The sequence below is a fragment of the Falco peregrinus genome, chromosome 4, assembly GCF_023634155.1.
Source record: "Falco peregrinus isolate bFalPer1 chromosome 4, bFalPer1.pri, whole genome shotgun sequence".
In the NCBI taxonomy this organism is placed as follows: domain Eukaryota; kingdom Metazoa; phylum Chordata; class Aves; order Falconiformes; family Falconidae; genus Falco; species Falco peregrinus.
In genome coordinates, this window is record NC_073724.1 from 26,683,498 (window position 1) to 26,701,629 (window position 18,132).

General features: G+C 41.8%; 1 protein-coding gene across 8 annotated transcripts in view; it reads right to left on the reverse strand.

Annotated features, from left to right (window-relative positions):
- ARHGAP6 (Rho GTPase activating protein 6) overlaps positions 1-18,132 on the reverse strand; it is a 337,142-nt gene that overhangs the window by 70,455 nt on the left and 248,555 nt on the right. Inside the window, exon 1 of one of the 8 annotated variants that reach the window (XM_055802146.1) lies at positions 4,403-4,422. The exons of the other annotated variants lie outside the window; for them this stretch is intronic. The gene's annotated coding sequence lies outside the window, so the exon portion shown is untranslated. Of the gene's footprint in view, positions 1-4,402; positions 4,423-18,132 lie in introns of those variants that run through there. 8 annotated transcript variants of the gene reach the window in all.

Below are 18,132 nucleotides of genomic sequence, written 5' to 3' on the forward strand. Positions count from 1 at the left end.
CAACAATTTAATCATACATGCTATTTGTTGCTTTACTGGTCCTGAAGTGATACATAATGCCCTGGTGAAACAAGGCAGATCTCTACTAGCACAGCACAGAAGTTAGGTATTTCTGCATCCAATAATAAGTATTAATGTGATCAGAGCCAATGTTTTGAACAGTTAAAGCAGCATCTATTTCTATTATGTTCAGTAGAAAAGAAAAAATTGCAATATTTTAGAGAGAAGTAAATGATCTACCATTTGAAAGAGAGAATGTGGAACAGAGCATGCATGCACTGTCATCTCCAAGTATGCAAAAATCCTGTCAGCCCAAGTACTGTGTACAAAGCTAAGAATACATATATGAGCACTTTACCGCCTAGATTTTGAGCTTTTAAGATACATGTAGATTACATTATGTGACTTAAGCATACTGTCAGAATCTCATAATGAACTAAAATAATTCCATGACTCCAGGAACCGGGATTTGACTAAGAGTAGAGCCTTTAATTCAATACAAACTCCTACTTACTGATTCAAGCGGTTCAAACCAGTATTTTTAATAAACTGGTATTGCTTACAGAAAGGGGTTTGGGTCTAAAGAAAATAAGATCTGTTGCGCATGTGGAAAGTAGCCATTCTGACCACCTACATAAAACGTCTGGTTGGGAAACAATTCTAGGGGTTTTTTTCTTCTTTTTTGGGGGAAGTGAGGGTGGGTGCGATTTAGGTGATAGGAAAAAAATGCAAGACTTTTTAAAAAATATTTATTTTTGGAAGCAAAGAGAAGCTCCATTACCCAGCAAAGGGACAGAGGACTCTGGAAGAGGTCTGTACTACTGGGCTTAGAGGGAGACCTTGAACCAGAATTTACCCCATCCCGGCAAAATGCCCTAATCCAGAGGCTGCTGACTAACACCTACGCCCACGACTATACTGAACCTTGGTCAAGATTGTCAGCCCCCTCCAGAACAACCTGCAAACTCATCATGGGAATGGCTACTCTCAGACCTGACTTGGACATCTCCAACACCAGCTACCCACTCACTCCGAGCTGTGACTGTGTGTGCTCCCTCAAGCACATTCTATCTTTCACAACCTAGGCTTAAATAAAGGCGTTGTAGGAGCCATTTTCTTACTCAAGTTAGTTTTCTTCGAGTCACGAGTTTGTATCACCAGCCAGCAGCGTTGCAGGTGTTAGTGACACAGAGTATGCATGCCTCTAGGACACAGGGTCAGGCACATTTCAGACATGCAGAAAGCAAGCAATTAGCTTTTAGGGATTACGAGTTTTCACTTAATTTTTGCTATATAATCACTCTACGCTTCCATTTTGGTTTTATCACACTCACACTATGTTCACATGTGCAAACACTACCCTGTCCTACACACTGATGCCAGGCAGCCCAGGAAAAGTCTGTACCACTAAGTAAGTTGCACTGCCCTGTCAACCTACTCCAGTTTATTAGGACTGTGTTTCTTGCTTTGTTTTGTGGTTTTTTTTAAGATCTGGGATATCAGATTCCACCCACATTGGCAGCTGTTTTGATGACTGTTGATTTCCTGAAGACCCTGCAAAGGCAATTCTCTATGGAAAAGTTCAGAAAATACAGAAAGTCTGATAATGAGGGAAAATACTGTGAGTACAAAGAGGTGGCTTTCCACTCACTACTATTATCATTACTTTTCATCTATGTAATTACTTTTCCTCTGTTTTCTATGTATTGAAACAGTGTGTGCTCTCTTAGTGCAATGCACAGCAAACACTAATGCTTCAGATTATCGAGAAGCACTACCTTCAGCATTTCTTATAAAAAAAATATCCTGTTTGCATGCATGAATCTGCTGATTTGCCATTAAGTTAAATACCAAACAAGAGTTTGGTTTATTTTTTTTTTAAGAAACCACCTCCGCTACACTAGAACTATACAAACTGCTCTGAATGAATGTATAGCTATAGGTTACATTGATGGATCAGTGCACATACCTGGAAAGACCACTAAAGGGCACCTTGATGCTCATCATTGTCTGTTACCACGGAGGTAACATTAAAAATGCGGATTCCAAAGCAAGAAATGTAAAATGGATCCACACAAATAAAACCCCTGTGCTGCAACATCAGCTTTCAGGAGAAAGGTACATTTTGTGAACTGCCTCTTCAACCTGAGGCACCCCAAGTTCAAACTGCGTGCCTGCCAGACAGTCCACGACTTCTTTCTTTGTTTTTAAGCAGCACATTTACTTTGGACAGAGAAAGGGAAAAATAGCCCATAAAGTTCCCACTGTTATGGAAAACAGAAACAATTGCTAGAGTTACAAGCTCCTCACAGACTGAGCCAGAAGATGAACAGCTCTTGGTTTCTACTTTCTTCTAAGCAGCTAACTCAGATTTTAAAATGCAACAATAACAGAGTCATGGCCATAAAACCTGATGCTTACAGAAACTGTTCCTTGCCAAATTGAACCTATGCAGCTGTCACTCCATCAGCTTTCAAAACCCCTTTACCCTCAGCATATTTTGCTCACAACTGCCCGGCTTACATGCCCTTCACGCACAGAGCACACAGAAAAGGATAAACGTGCCACTGCAGACTTCAAAGCAAGCCACCTGAGGAAGCCACTCAAACACAGATCACTCTGATTACGCAGTTTGGTTTCAAAATGTTAACACCGCTTCTTATTCCACAGTTTCATTCTTCTTGGTCCAACTACGGAAACAGGCAAAGTCATGAAACTGGTCTGAAAATAAGCAGCATTTGAGGGCTCTCAGTTTGTCAATGGATCTCCAGAGCATGGTAAGGGATCGGTAGTGCCAGCTTTTTCTCTTACTAAATCAAAGCTGTTCTCTTTTCTTCAAACTTAAGTAAAGCATGGGAAAAATTAAACCTGATGTCAATGTGAGCACCACATGCAGCATATGTTCTCCAACACACTTATCTACCCCACTACATGTGAGATTATTCAGTTTCCTTACATGTTAACTAAGTTCTCTTGCATCTTCAGTGTCCTTTAGTATTTGATCAAACCAGGTTTGAATTAAGTACCTGCATCCAACTATGCTGTTCTATAAAATAATAAGTTCAGAATAATGCCATTTACCTGAAACTGAGCATCCAAGAGAACATCCAGCTGGAGCAGCTGCAACTGCCAGGACATCTTTTGCTGCCAGATATCATGAATTTTAGGGGGTAAAAATTGATCTTTTCCTTTCTCTTCTTCAAAGCAAGTCAAAAGCCCAGCCCAGGGGAAAGCCCAGTCACACAGACAAGTTGTGACTGGGTTCCCTGCTTCTTACTGTAGAGCAGATGTCCTGAGGCAGTGCAGGGAGTGGTGAGGAAGGGGCAGGTCTCCCCTCAGAAATCCTTCTCCCCCATGGCTCTGCAAGCTCAAATTCAACTGTAACTGCCCAAACTCTACTATCAGGAGTAGCCAAAAGAGTGCTGGACACAGCTGCCATGACTCCTTGGAGCACAGCAAGGAGCACCCAATGGTTTCCAACTGATCTTCTCACACAGTTAGTTTGGAGCTTTTTAAAACACCTTTGAAAACTTTCTACTCAAGCAAGCAGGCCAGCTATATGTATAATGTGGTTTTGACAACAGCAACACAGAGATCGAGCATTTCACACAGCTTGCTAGGGGAAAAAAAAATCCTTGATAAAGGCGCTGCTTCATAAATAATGTCTGTCACGTTCACAGTCCCCATACAGAATGCTGTCATCTATAGTGTGTGGGCAGGCAGCGTAGGAAATTTGTGAAAAACAAACAGTGAATCACCATTGATTTTGATGGCAGCTCTGCCCTATGTGGCATTTCACCAAGTCATCATTCAGTGTGACAACTTTTTTTCTCTGCTGGCACGACTTAGTGCTTCATCACATCGTTCACGGAACAAAAGAGAGCACGGGCTAGAGTTCATGGCAATGGCAAGGGAGATTATGTAAATTCCCCCACACACCCACCCACCCAGATGCTTCGTGCACCTCTAAATGAAGGTAGGCTGAAGAGCCTCCCACCTGCCAGGGTAGAGAGCCTGCACTCACAGCTCAGCAATGTGCGCAGCCCTTCCTGGCTCTATACCTTGGCCACCCGCACCAGCCTGGTAGCAGCAAGCACAGACATTGGATGCCCCTGACTTCTGAGCCTTATTATCCAGAGCCCAGGGAAATCAATGCACAGGCCTCAGCATTTTCAGCGCCTCTTAGATCAGACGTCAAATCCTCAAATCATGCAGCTCCTCACCTCCGTTTCCAGTCTCTTTCCACACCACTACCCAGGGCTGAGCAGTGCTAAGGACAGCCAGCGTGTTGCACACTAAGTATCACACCATACAAGATTTCCAAGGAGAAAAAAAAGCTATCTCAGCTGCAAAGGGAGCTGAATAACCTTCTGTCAAAAGTACTGTCACTGGTTATACTCACTTCCCAACACAAATCCAGGGCATTGAAGTTAGATTTCTCTCTCCCTGTCAAAATGCTGTAGCCAGAGATCAGCGTCCTGCTGCTCATCTTGTAATTATGCTGCACATTTGTAGTTCTTGCAATCTTTCTTCAAAAATAAGTTTGTGCAGCCCATATATCCCTTGTGTCATTATTCTCTGAGTTTCCTCTAATGAGCAAAACCCTGCTATTTATATAAACTGGAAATGGGGACATGCTCTTTCATGAACCTACTCACTCAAACCACACGATGAAGGAACTGCCGTTTCCAGACTCTGCACAGCAGCTGCCCTGCAAGCAAAGAATCTAAAAATCATCAACCTTTGTTGGTGGCCTGCAGAAAGATAAAATAGAGTGGATGTGAAAAATCTAAGTAGCTTGTCCACCTTGTATATATGAGCTCCAGACAAGGTTTTGTTCTTTTACCTCGGATCAAAAATGAAATGTGGAACTACACCGGAACTATTTATTGGAACTAGAGGTTCCGATTCCTATTTATTGAAACTAGAGGTTGACAGCAAAGGTCTCCTTCTCAGAAACTGAGAAGTCCAGCAATACTTGTTGAGTTCTGCTTTGAACCAGGATTCTTCAGGTTATTCAGTAGCTAACAGTATTCTGTGAAAAAAAAAAAATTAAAAAAATCAGGGTCTTTTGGGGTACACCATTTATACCTAAATGATTGTATTTTTATATAATTTCTATTAACTACCAGTATATCTGGGGAATTATTTCTCCCCATTTCAAACTGGTCTTTTTTCAGTAATGCACAGCTTTATATTTAAAAATACACAATTCAGGGTGGAATTTATAATACAAAATGTTCACGGTTTATGGAGAGGCTATATAAAATATAGCCTACCAGAAACAAAATGGAAGAAAATTATCAACGTCTTTTTGTCTACTTCAGCTTCATTTCTTCCCAGAGTACTTGAAAATGTTCGTCTTAATTTTTTATATTGAACTTGGCCTAAACTCTTATTGAGAAACTGGTTAAGTGATTCTGATATTGTAACTTCATAATTCACAGATAAGCAGTACGGGACTTTTAATTCATTTTTTAATTATGAAAAATTCCAAGGATTTGACTCTCACTCCAAAGCGGTACAGGGCTGGAAGAACCGCATTAGCAGGCAGCTGAGAATTCCTCTGGCTGATCTCTTTTTACACAAATGATCAACACTGGCCACAAAAGCCCCATGGGACTGTCAAAAATAGCTTCAGAAACATAATTGACCTAAAATCTCATTTTTTGAGTGGAAAAAATCAGGAGTTTGTCTTAAATACTCATGAAAGATATGTTTTCTGTGGAAAAAAATGATGGCTTGGTCAAAAAGTTCAAAAAAAAGTTTGCAGCTAAGATGCTTTTAGTCCAAAATGCTCTAGGGTGCCTCAGGGCAGCTGCGATTCAAGCGCCTTGCATGCTTGGCTACCCTTCCCCTTGTGAGCAGGGGTTCCTGCAACAGGCTCCTTCCTTAACCTCCAGGGATAGCACTGCACCTTGAAAGTCCCTTACAGCTCATTAAAAAGAACCTAGGGTATAAACTCCCCCTGCAGAATAGCTTCCAAGAGGCATAGCAGAGCTATTTTGAATAAAAACACATCACATTTTTGCACTTCCACAAAAAAATAATCAAAAAATACTGACTACTTTAGCCTTTGATGAGATCCTTTTGAACTATACTAGCGAGCCTGAGAGACAGACTGGGCATTCACAGTCATGCAAGGTTATATGCATTAAGTTTGGATGATACCATTCAATCAAAAATAAATAAGAGACATACAACAACTTTTTTGCTTGATGCGATCCTAAGACCCGTGAAAATACAGAAGCAGTAGTAAGCTGTATATGCAAAAAAAGGCACTTTAATTATATCCAAGCTGTCTGGTTCAGTAACCACAAAGCACCCTGCCTGCACCAGACTGTCCGCCTGTGCCTCACAAACTCTAAAAAGCAGAAAGCACATAAAACCCGATTAAATATTTCTAACTTGGGGTTTTATCTCATGATTTTAACTGTTACCTACGAGCAGAAACTGACGACTCCAAAACAAATGATCTAAGTACTCTGACAAGTTATATTAGGCTCTACGGCTCTATTAAAAGCCCATACGGTGAGACAGATTAAGAGAGAACGTGCAGCAGCATCCCTGTTTCTAGAAAAGGAAAAACTTGGGAGCTGCAGAGTCTGGTAAGCTGATGGAGGGCTGAAAGGCAATCCTGGAGGAACCAAAGCTGGGTTTGCTCAGACATGCTGGTGCTGCTGCTGTAACCTCTGAATAGCAGGAGAAGAGTACGCTCTATTTTTTACTGAAGACTTTGAAAAGCAAACATACTCTGAGTCACCGCAATATCCTGAGAACCCCACTATACAACTTCACTTCTATAAAAGTCATACAGTGGATTTTCCCGTTACTGAAGTTCTAAACCCACATGCAATAAGCAGCATTACGTACAGCCCACACCTCACCAGTTGTTGAATCACAAGCACAGACTCCCATCTTTGGGCATGTTTGGATTTCTCGCCAGCAGAAAGCAGAGTATACACAGAATTGCAGATTCAAATGATGTTTTGGAAAATTATACACTAGATTTTAAGAGTATTCAGTAAGAAGAGGGTGCAGCAAGGACCTTGTCCAGCTCTCAGAGGGACACAGCAGCTCCCCACGTGCCCAACCAGCACTCCAGAGTTCCAAGTCTTGCTTCTGAAACTTAAAGCTCAAAGAGCACAGGCCCAGCTCCTAAAGCATTTGAAAAAGATATGTCTCCATCCACAGTCTCCAAATGAAAGACAAACATAAACAAACACAACAGGCTGAAAACCTATTTTCAGAAGAATGAAGAGCATGAAAGCTTTCCAATGCCATTTTCTTATCCCTCTTTTCTATTTCTTCTCTTCCCCTCCCTTGTCCCCCATATGCTTTTGTTGGTGACTGTCAAATGCACTCTGCTCCTATTTAAAAATTTTAATGGCAATCTAGCAGATGTCCTTGATCCAATTATTTTAATCTGTCTATGTTAAGTGGCCACAGCAGCTGTTCACCTCCTCTTATCAACATTATTAATACTGTAATTAAAAGACACATTAGTCAGCTGAAAGATCCACATAAACCTCTCTGAATTTTACTGTTCATTATTGATTGAGGTAAGTACTTAGTGAAAAAAGAAGGAACTAAGAGTGTGGGTTTTAAAAGCCAGTGTGAAGCTCTTGCTAAAATAAGGCGTGCAGACCTAGGAAGTTAAAGAGCTTTCACTGCAACATCCTTGTAAAATCAACAGTTGCTTGCCAGGTGAGCTTTGCTGCTGGGTCTCGCACTACCGCAGTACGAAGAGCTCCCTGTCCCACAGGCACACAGCAGCACAACATACTGCTTTTGAATTTCTATCAAAACCTACCAACATTGAAATATCATTTCAGCATTACAGCTTACTGTCAAAGATTTCTGATAACAGAGGTCTAGAGAGCAAATTAATTTTGAGGTTTATGGGATCTAAAGAGTTCTTATCTTCATTATGCCCTTTAATGGCCTAAAGGAGATTATTTGATATAGCTTATTAATAATCACAAAGTATATTCAAGGGAAACTCAAGCCATAAGCCTGTATTTTGAAATAAGAGGGATTACACTTAAGTATCGTTGCAACAAGCTTCTAACAGGCTGTGGATAAATTTTAGTTGATTGCCTTAGATGTGCTCTTTGTTCTCTGGATCCCCAGGGATTTCCTGCAGGAGCTGCTGCACTGGGGGGGTCCACCATGTGCCAGCCTCTTCTGGAAGCTACACCCACACACTTCAATATAATTACACATGCATTCTCACATAAGGGTCCAGCTCTTCAGAAAAGTCACTCTGACAAAGCAGCAGCACTTCATAAGCTTAGCTGCAGTAAAACAGTTTCCATTAGCTGAATTTGTGGCTATTAGTTCGGAATCAGAGGAGGAGAGCAAAAGAATCTGATATGAATAAAGCTCTTTAAGTCCTTTACTCAGGTCTGAAGAATTCAACAGCTGCATCCCATTCAAAAAATGGAACAGAATAAATATCCTCAGCTACAAAAATGACTTTCCAAGAGCCGAGTTGAAATCTGGGTACATTTCTAAAGGAAGACATTGATTTTAAAGGCATTTTTAACACTCTGACATTTCATGGTATTTTTACAAGTTAACTTTGTGGTATTCGGTATTTGCTTTAAAGTTTTATCTCCAGGAGGTATGTGAAAGTATAGGCCCATCTCAGTGTATACATTTACATAAGAAATCACATAAGGATTATGCAAAGCTCCAGCTCTTGCAGAGAGAAGCCCACAGGTGTGCTCTCTGCTCTTTTAGAAAGTGAGAACCTGAGAAAAGGAACTCAAATGTGCTTTTTAAATCCATCTGATTACTTTAAAACCATTTTCATCACTCTACTTTTCTTGGGACCCAAGTGGTTCTTCCTCTGAAGCATGCAGATGGAATTCCTGGTGTTAGAAAAACCATGGGCAGCTCCCTGAGCTGCTCCTTCCCCAGGGGCTGTGGCAGGACAGAGCTGGCACATTTCTGCTGGTGGGAGATATCTAGGGCAACACTGTCCCAACTGCTGTCACCCCTGTCTGAACTTCTGTATTTGAGTGCCTAGTTATTCATGCAATGAAAATTGAAATTTGCTTTAGTAGTGTTTTCTCCTAACACCGCTCTGGGTCATACAGAAGCATTCAGTATCTTGCAGGATTGACAGTTCATGAAATACATAGAATCATAGAATGGTTTGGGTTGGAAGGGACCTTAAAGATCAGCTAGTTCCAACCCCCCTGCCAGGGGCAGGGACACCTGCCACAAGACCAGGTTGCTCAAAGTCACATCCAGCCTGGCCCTGAACACTTCCAGGGATGGGGCATCCACAGCTTCTCTGGGCAACCTGTTACAGGGTCTCACCACTGTCACAGTAAAGAATTTCTTCCTAGTATCTAATCTAGACCTACCCTCTTACAATTTAAAGCCATTGCCCCTTATTCTACCACTACACACCCTGACACGACATGCCAGCTTTCCTATAGGCCTACTTCAGGTACTAGAAGGCTGATATAAGGTGCCCCTGGAGCCTTCTCTTCTCCAGGCTGAACAACCTCAACTCTCTCAGCCTGTCTTCATAGGAGAGGTGCTCCAGCCCTCTGATCATCTTTGTGGCCCTCCTCTGGACCCACTCCAACAGGTCCATGTCCTTCTTATGGTAAGGGCCCCAGAGCTGAACACAGCACTCCCAGTGGGGGTCCCACGAGAGCTGAGAGGCAGAATCACCTCTCTTGACCTGCTGGTCACGATTCTTTTGATGCAGCCCAGGATATGGTTGGCTTTCTGGGCTGCAAGTGCACATTGTTAGGCCATATTGAGTTTCTCATCCACCAATACCCCCAGACCTCCTCCTCAGGGCTGTTCTCAATCCATTCTCTGCACAGCCTGTATTTGTGCTTGGGATTGCCCCAACCTAGGTGCAGGACCTTGCACTTGACCTTGTTGAATTTCATGAGGTTTTCAGGGGCCCACCTCCCAATCCTGTCAAGAACCTTCTGGATGGCATCCCCTCCCTCCAGTATGTCAACTGCACCACACAGCTGACAATGGCTGAAGAAGTTATGTACACTGTATACAAGAGTTGTTTGGGTAAAGATGGATACAAATACCCAATAATGCTTGCAGACAGAAACTGAGGGCATAATATAAAATGAAGCATGTTAAATGTGTACCTTTATTCTTCCATAAAAGGCTACTTCCCTTACACTTCTCCGTTCAAACCTTCTGCTGAATAAACATCAAACATGCTCTTCCTCTATGACTCCTCACACAGCACAGAATTAATGGAAGAGTACGTTACTGGTGTTATTACTACTGTTATTATCACCCATACATCATTCATTACAGAATAAATTAGCTTATCCTTGAGGAATCCCTTCCTTAGACTTTGTGAAGTTTTACTCTTCCCATTTGACAGATTAACTAAAGCTAGCAATGGCAAAAGTGCAGAGTAATTATGGATGTTTCAAATGCTGACAGACTAGCTATGAGGTAGACGAGACCTACAGTTGGATTGCTTTCAAAATACGGGCAGCTCTAACTAGACACTCTTAACTAGTACTTCCAAACAGTGGTAAGAAGCAGGAACTTTGGTGAAAGCAACTAATTTTGTAAGGTTTACAGAGGTAAGAATGAAACTTCAGAAATGCCTATTTCCCCACTTCCTCCCCTGCAGAGAGGGAGTGTACAGTGGCCAGCTCAGAGGTGTCTGCCTACACTGTGGCTAAATTGCAGACGTGTAGCAAGATGAGCTGTATTCCTCCCTTAGGTACCATTTTCCTTGGCTGCTGAGCACTGCTAAGTTTCCTCCAAGCTCTGACCTTAGCTAGCAAGGCAGCAGACACATGAAGAAACATACTTATCAGTGGCCATCTCCAATGCTGCTTGATAAAACATGGGGTTTAAAACATGGGGTTCTGTGGCAAACTTGCTAACAAGTTTCCTGAGGCCAAATGTTCATTCAGCTGCAGCCCCTCCCACGGTCCTCTAAAAGAAGTGGTGGTTCAACTGAGCTTGTGGGAGCCACCACCTTCACTGAACCAACCCATCATTACAGAGACCAGACCATGCTGCAGAGGAAGCTGCACCTCTTGCAATGTTCAGAAAACAGCTCAAGGTTATTCTTCATTTTATTAATTTCTTGCTCAGCCGTGAAAATGTTAGCTGCAGATGAACCTGCCTTTGTTTAGCTCATTGCCTGCTGTAATTCCCTGAAGTCCAATTGCCATTTATAGCGATGGGGCTGGGTGGAGCATCCCTGGGAAGAAGGAGATCACAGGCTGCATTCTTCAGCTGCTACAAGAATCTTTTCCCCTAGGAACTGGGCACATGCTGAGCTATTACAAAACAAACAACAGTCAGTAGAAATTTTTAATTATACTACCTCTGCAAGAACAATTTCCAGCACTACAAAAATTCACCTTGAAAATCATCCTCATGAGTTCTGTTATTAATGACATGAACTCCCACAAAATTGAATGGCAGATTTGCAGTAGCCTCACTGAAAGTAGGATCATGCTTTTTTTTTTTTTTTTTTTTTTTTTTTTGCTTTTTTTTCCCCCTCTCCCTGCAGTACAGAGCATAAAATGCCAGATAAAGCAATGATATACTCATCATAAACATTGATGTATTAGAGTTGTGACGCACTGTGGTGGTATTTAACAGTGAGTATCAGAAACCAATATAAATAAATAATGCCTTAAACTTCCCTGCCTTTTGCTGTCTTCTTTCAAAAAAAAAAATATCCGTAACCCAAAACAGAAAAAGAGCCAGAGCCCTTTCAAGTCCATTAGGGACTTGGTTATTGCCAGCCTGTCCTACACAGAAGGCATTCAGGCTACAGTGGACTACACAGGGAAGCATGCAATACAGAAACACAAAGAACATCCACAGATTGCAATGATACAGTTAACGTCGTCCTCCTCCCCCATCTTTTCCAAAATGCTAACAGTCCCTTCTATCTGAAAGCAAACCAGAAGACAATAGTACAAATACCATCCACAGCTCACACTTCCAAGAGCACTCTGTTTAAAAGCAAATCATCTCCTAAATTGTTTTCCAAAATAAGCCTCATTTTTTCTACTAGTTAATAATTACAGAAGAATTTTCTCAAGTTTATTGATGGTGGGAAAGAGAAGCACAGTTAGAGCGTTATTTTCTTGTACAGAACTGAAATAACAATTTTTCCAGATTTCCACAGAGATGGTTCAGTGGAAAAATGCCCAGTATCCTGAAACATTTCTCCCTGGAAATTAACTTCACTCTTTCCTTCCCATATAGTCTTTTATGGATATGCAGAAAAGCACATTGAAATATTCATCTTTGGTATCTGAGATGTCTGTTTTTGAGGACCAAATCTATTGTAGTATTCCAAACCAATAAAGATTTTCTACCAACCTACAAAGTCTTAGGGTTGGTTGTTTTTTTTTAAATATTGTTTCCTAGCATTGCTCCTGATGAGAATCAACAAGTTCTACTTGGATTAGCTGTTCTGTGCAAGTAGTTGCATAATAAAGAGAGGAGTAAACTCCTGTACCCAAGCCTTAAGATCTTCAGTAAAAGACTAAGATGCCAACTATTAGAGTGTGACCACATGTCTTGAGTTCTCATTTATTTTCAAATCTTCTGGTAGTTACAACAGTAATTCTAAGAGTCATCCATCATGTCTACAGATAAAGATGACTTTACAAAATGTGCCTACTTGTTTTTTCACTGTACCATGGATGAGAGGATAAGAAGCATTTCAGACTGTGCAAGATAAACAGTTTTTAAAACTTTAGATTACCCAAATAAAAACTTTCTCAGAAACCTAGGGGGGAGAGAGGGCAGGAGGGGGCAAAAAGAAGGGGAAATGAGAGGGAAAAGGCACTGACATAGCTCATTTATCTCACTGGACAAGAAAGGAGGACTACTGTCCAGACTAGCTAATCATTTCAACCATATTGCCTCACAAAATGGACTTAAGTTCACCCTGTGTTTGCAATAGGAACTAGGTATGTGATAAACGTTACCGAACTTCGCAATGAGCGAACCATCCATCCCACAACACTGTCACTGTCCCTTTAGAAGGCTGTCCTTGCAAGAGAGAAAAACAGTTGATCCTCCTCCCCAGAGGGAGAGCTGACAGAGGTGGGTATGCAGCCACAGCCTTCAGCACAGCGTCCCTCCCCCCCCAAGGCATTCATCGCCATCCTTGGGACACAGGAGTGAGCCAAGGGGAAAGTCTGAAGGCACACAATCAACCTCAGTTGTCATCCATTTAGTTTTCTAACACCGTTTTCCTGTTTTTCTTCTATGTTTTTTCTCTAGTCCTACTGCTTTTTGGTAACTACTCCCGTTGTGCCCTTCAGGACTCGCACAAAAGCAAAGCCACTGCTGTACAATACAAAGACAAATGAGACACTGAACACCTATTAACATCGCAAAAGCATACAACAATAAATCAGAGGGATGAAGAAGGAAAAGGACTGTCATTTATCTTCTGCTTAATACCTCTTCTGTATTATAGCACATACAGCATTTCAGATGCAGTATGATTTTAAAGATGATCACCCTTTGCAAACCGCATGTTCCCTTTTTACCCACCTGTGGTGAATTACTTGAGGCAACTCTAGAAAATGGCTGTCCAAGCTGTATACCACTGGTTAGTCGGCGCCCCAAGGGATAACTCTGTCCTGCTCCCAAACACTTCTATCATCAAACACCGCAGCCTCTCAGCAGGTAACTACTTTGCTGTATAATGTAGCCCCTGGGCTGGCCATAGAGACCTGTTCTAGGCAACACCACGGATTGCCTTTGTAACCATCAAAATGGAAAATATAAATTTATTTTCTTTGCCCTTACTAACGCAAGATGCACAAAAGGCTTTTGATAGTCTACTGATCTGTGTACCTACAGCTGCTTAGGTTTACGTTACGCTGCCATAAAATCAGCACAATTATGCTTGAAATAAATACAGGAAATTTTTTTTATAAACAAAATGCTTGAAAGGTTGTAGTACACTGCTGTTGAAGAAAACACATTATTAATCAGGATGTTACCACACGTTTTTATTTGAGTACCTTGTTTCATAATTTAGGACCCACATTTTGAATGCAAAAAATTACACTGAATGTTTGTTTCCCACTGACCTTACTACCAGACTTCCTCATTCCAGCTAGAATTAATAAGCCTATTAAATCGCTGAGCATTTGTCCTCATGTAAACACAGTTAGAATCTGTTCCTTTGCTCTCAGTGATACTACAGACCTCATCACAGATGTTATTTTTTGTAAAAAGCAGGTAACTTCTGTATAAAGATGTATCTTCTGTACAGAAGATAAACTCCAGCGGGCAGACATTTACCTGGCCAACGGCATTATGTTACTACCTAAAGCCAAGGATGGAGAATTTATTGGCTCTGCTGACAGCCACCATAGATTTTCAAACTCCAGCAGCCAAGAAACATTAATCTAAGCTATCTTGAGGGTTTTGTGCTGTGTTGGATCTAGACCTGTTTTCTAAGTCTTGGAGACTGCCTCCCCAGTAAAACAACCCAGGGGAAACCAGTGTGGCACAGAGATACGGCTGGGGCTCTGCAGCAGCTGTAGGGATGTCAACATAAAATCTGAAAGTAGACATGTGTGTTTGCATGAATATTCACATCTGTAATGCAATGCAACGGCAGTTTAAGTGAAAAATACCAATACATTTAGAATAGTTTGTTATCAAAATAGCATTAACAGAATGAGACTTCTCACTTGTTACAGGCTGAGAAGCAGGAAAAAAGGCTGTTACAAGGATGAAGACCTTGTAACTTTCTCCCGTGCTCCCCGCTTCCCACCCAGACCCAGTTACTGCGTGCCTCTAGGGGAGCTTGGGCAGCAGAATTCCCACTGTGCCCTGCTAAGGCAGCAGCAAACAAAACTGAAACAAAACAAAAAAAACCCACCCCTACCAAAACTTTTAACACATTGTAACAAGTTGTAACCCGTTTTAATTTGCTATATATTGTAGACGTTTCCATATAAAGTTACCAACCCGGCCAAGCATAAAGCAAGCTAGTTACACAGTCTTTTACCAGGTGGAGTGTTTCCCTGTGGGTTAAGAGCTAACCTCACCCTGCCAGTACCGCAGCCATAGTGAATATTCCCAACTGTTCCTGTTTGTACAGCACCATGCTCTGAAGATCTTAGGAAGGCTTGTAAGTGCTGGTGGAGACAGACACCACTGTCCTCAAAGGAGGTGCCAATCCTGACTGAAGAGCCAGCACAGCTTCACGTACATCAGTGACAGATGCTTGTGTTTCACAGATACGTATGAGAAAGCGTGTGACCCTCAGAGTCATCCCTACGCTTATTGGGACACACCACGGCACCCGGACCCCCCTCAGGCAGTGCTGATGGGAAGCTGCAGGGTCTTAACAAGGCACCCATCTGATCAACCTGCCTGGGTTTCTTTGCAAGGAGGGAGCTGGTGTGCAGCCAGACCATGCCCCAGGACCCACACAAGATGCGACCTTGGTCTGGTGGTACAGCTGCAGCCCTCAGCAGCTACAAACAGAAAGTGACAAAACATGTGTCTCCAGAGTCAAGGAGCACGTACGTGATCAAACCTATGCAGCTGAACAAATGATGACACATCAACAGCAGTGCAATTACTGCTTGTGATAGCACTGTTAACTTGCAGCTAATGAAAGACACCATGTGCTAGTTATGAATGTGATGAAAGCTTGAATTAATGTATTTACGAAGCATTTTGCCAGTTGAAGAGCAAATTTATGGTTAGGTACCTTAGCTCAGCCTCCTGATAAGCTTCAGCAGCCCCATGATGTTCCCGCTATTGTGGCTTATTGCTGCTGGTAAGGACAGTTGACCAAACCGTTCTCTTGCTTAGGGCTCAGGCTGAGAGCTGAGGAGTCATGCGATTTCAGTTCAGGATGGAGAACACTGCAAGCCCATAATCAGAGGCTGAAATTTATATTCACAAACTACACATGCCTGGGCTCGTGCCCCATCAGCAACCCAGCTGGCAGGGAATGGCCTTAATCCACACTGTTAACACTGCCTCTCTCTGCAGACTGGCCATGTCAAATGGTCCGGCATAAATAATACCTGGCCTGTGCTAACTCTAGACTCAGGAACTGTTTCAGAGAGCTGGTCTGGACCTAAGCTGTATTAGAGATACTGGTGATAACCTGACAGCACAGATGACTGAGTCCCAGCACTGGAGGATGCTCTCTGACACGGTTCAATCTCTCTGTGCAGATATGGCCAAAGAGTAGAGCAGAGCAGGGGGCAGAAAGGCAGATACATAAATGCCACAACTGCAGGTGTATCTCTAAGAAAGGGTATATTGCAGAGTGTGAGTAACTAAGTGGGAGAAGGCATGAAGCTGTGCTGTCAAGAGTAAAGCAAGGAGAGAAACAGAGAAGCATCTCCTTGGTTCTCCTTCTGCTTCAGTGCTTGTGCTGGACCTGTGCTGCCTATTGCCTTATCTTGGGAATGCAAATGAAAATAAGAGTATTGCCTATGACTGATGAGATTAATTCTTCAAACTTGTACAAAGAAAGTAATATTACATTCTCTGCCCAAACTATGTGAAATTATGCAAACTTGTGTGTATACCAGGTAGTAGCAAAGTTGTAACTAACAGCAAAAAATAACTAACATTTGCCATTAGTATCAGTGCTATACCATTAATTAACATTTACCTGTGTTAAGCAAGTCTTTCCAAGGTACTCTCAGTCCTACTGACAGGGTCACACTATTAAACCTGGCACCAAGCTTCACCTGAGCTCCATCCAGATTAAGGTCATATGACAAGAAGACTCAATGTTTCCCAAGTCAAGCAAGTTATTTCTGCAAAGCTGATTTATACATTTATTATCATTTGATGCTGTTTTCTTACAAAGCAGGTCGTGGGATTGCATCTCGAAAAGTACCTAGGAAATTGTACCCTCCCATTAACAAAGACAGATGAAGGAAGGTACTAGTATTATTTACAGACAGTGGTAAGTACTTCTTTCACCTACTCACCAACCCACGCCAGTCAGTGGGACTTTATGTCCAAGCAGTTACGCACAAGATGACGTGTGCTGCTCGATGACAGCCAAATCAGTAAATCTCTCAAAATACAAAGGATCTCTTCCCTTTGGCCACACTGTTGTATTTGACTTGCAACAAATTTGGCTGCTGGCAGTCCTTAGCTCTGCAAGAGCATGGATGGTAGCAGTCCTCCTCATTGCACATTTTAAACCACATTTTTCAGCTCAGTATATTCTTTTACAAATTTTTGTTCCCTATTTTCATGCCTGCACTAATTCTTCTGATAACAGAACAACAAATCAAAAACATGAAGGACTTGTTTCGACATGACGGGGTCCCTGATGGCTACAGTTTCCTCGTTCCTAAGAGGAGATTCTGCTGTCTCCAAGCCCCAATCCTGTTCTCCTGGCACAAAAGAACAGTTTTGACATTTACCTCAGCTTCTGAAAGGCAAATGAAATAAGCAGGCCTACGATCTATCACATTTATTTTCCTACTTAGAGAAGCGTAAGAAGGACCTATTGCTGCCTATTTAATCTTTTTCCTTTAGCCTGGAGAAAATGATATTTCCAAAGGAAAAGAGATATTTCCCACACCCTTTGGCAGGATAGAAAGTGATCCCGCTGTTAGTCCTTGAGAAGCAACAGCAGAAGGGGTATTCTCACTTTCCTCCACACAGAAGCAAAAGGGGATCAACGGGGTTTAAAACACTAACAGGCTCCGGGTAAGTGGAGCAGAGTGGAAGTTCAGGGTCCATAAAAATTTTCTTTGGAGTTTAGTTGTGCTAGCAAAAAAAAAATATATTTGTCATTTCCCTGTCAGTTAATGCAGATGAGCATTTTTCACTCAGTGATTTTACTTTGACTAACTACTATCCAACAAAACTAGTGTTCAGCCCTTTCTTCTCCTACTTAATGTAGAACATTAACATCTAATTAAAGAATGGTCACAGAACATGAAAATTATAAGCAATAGAAAATATCTGGGTTGATTTACACTACTATTCCATTTTATTTTTCATGGTATGAAAAAACAATTGTAACCTACTCAGCGTTTCTGCAATGTTCTTCCTTACTGAGACTTTAATAAGGTTAATGGTGATAAAACTGAAAACATCATTTAAAAATTCATGCATTAGTCT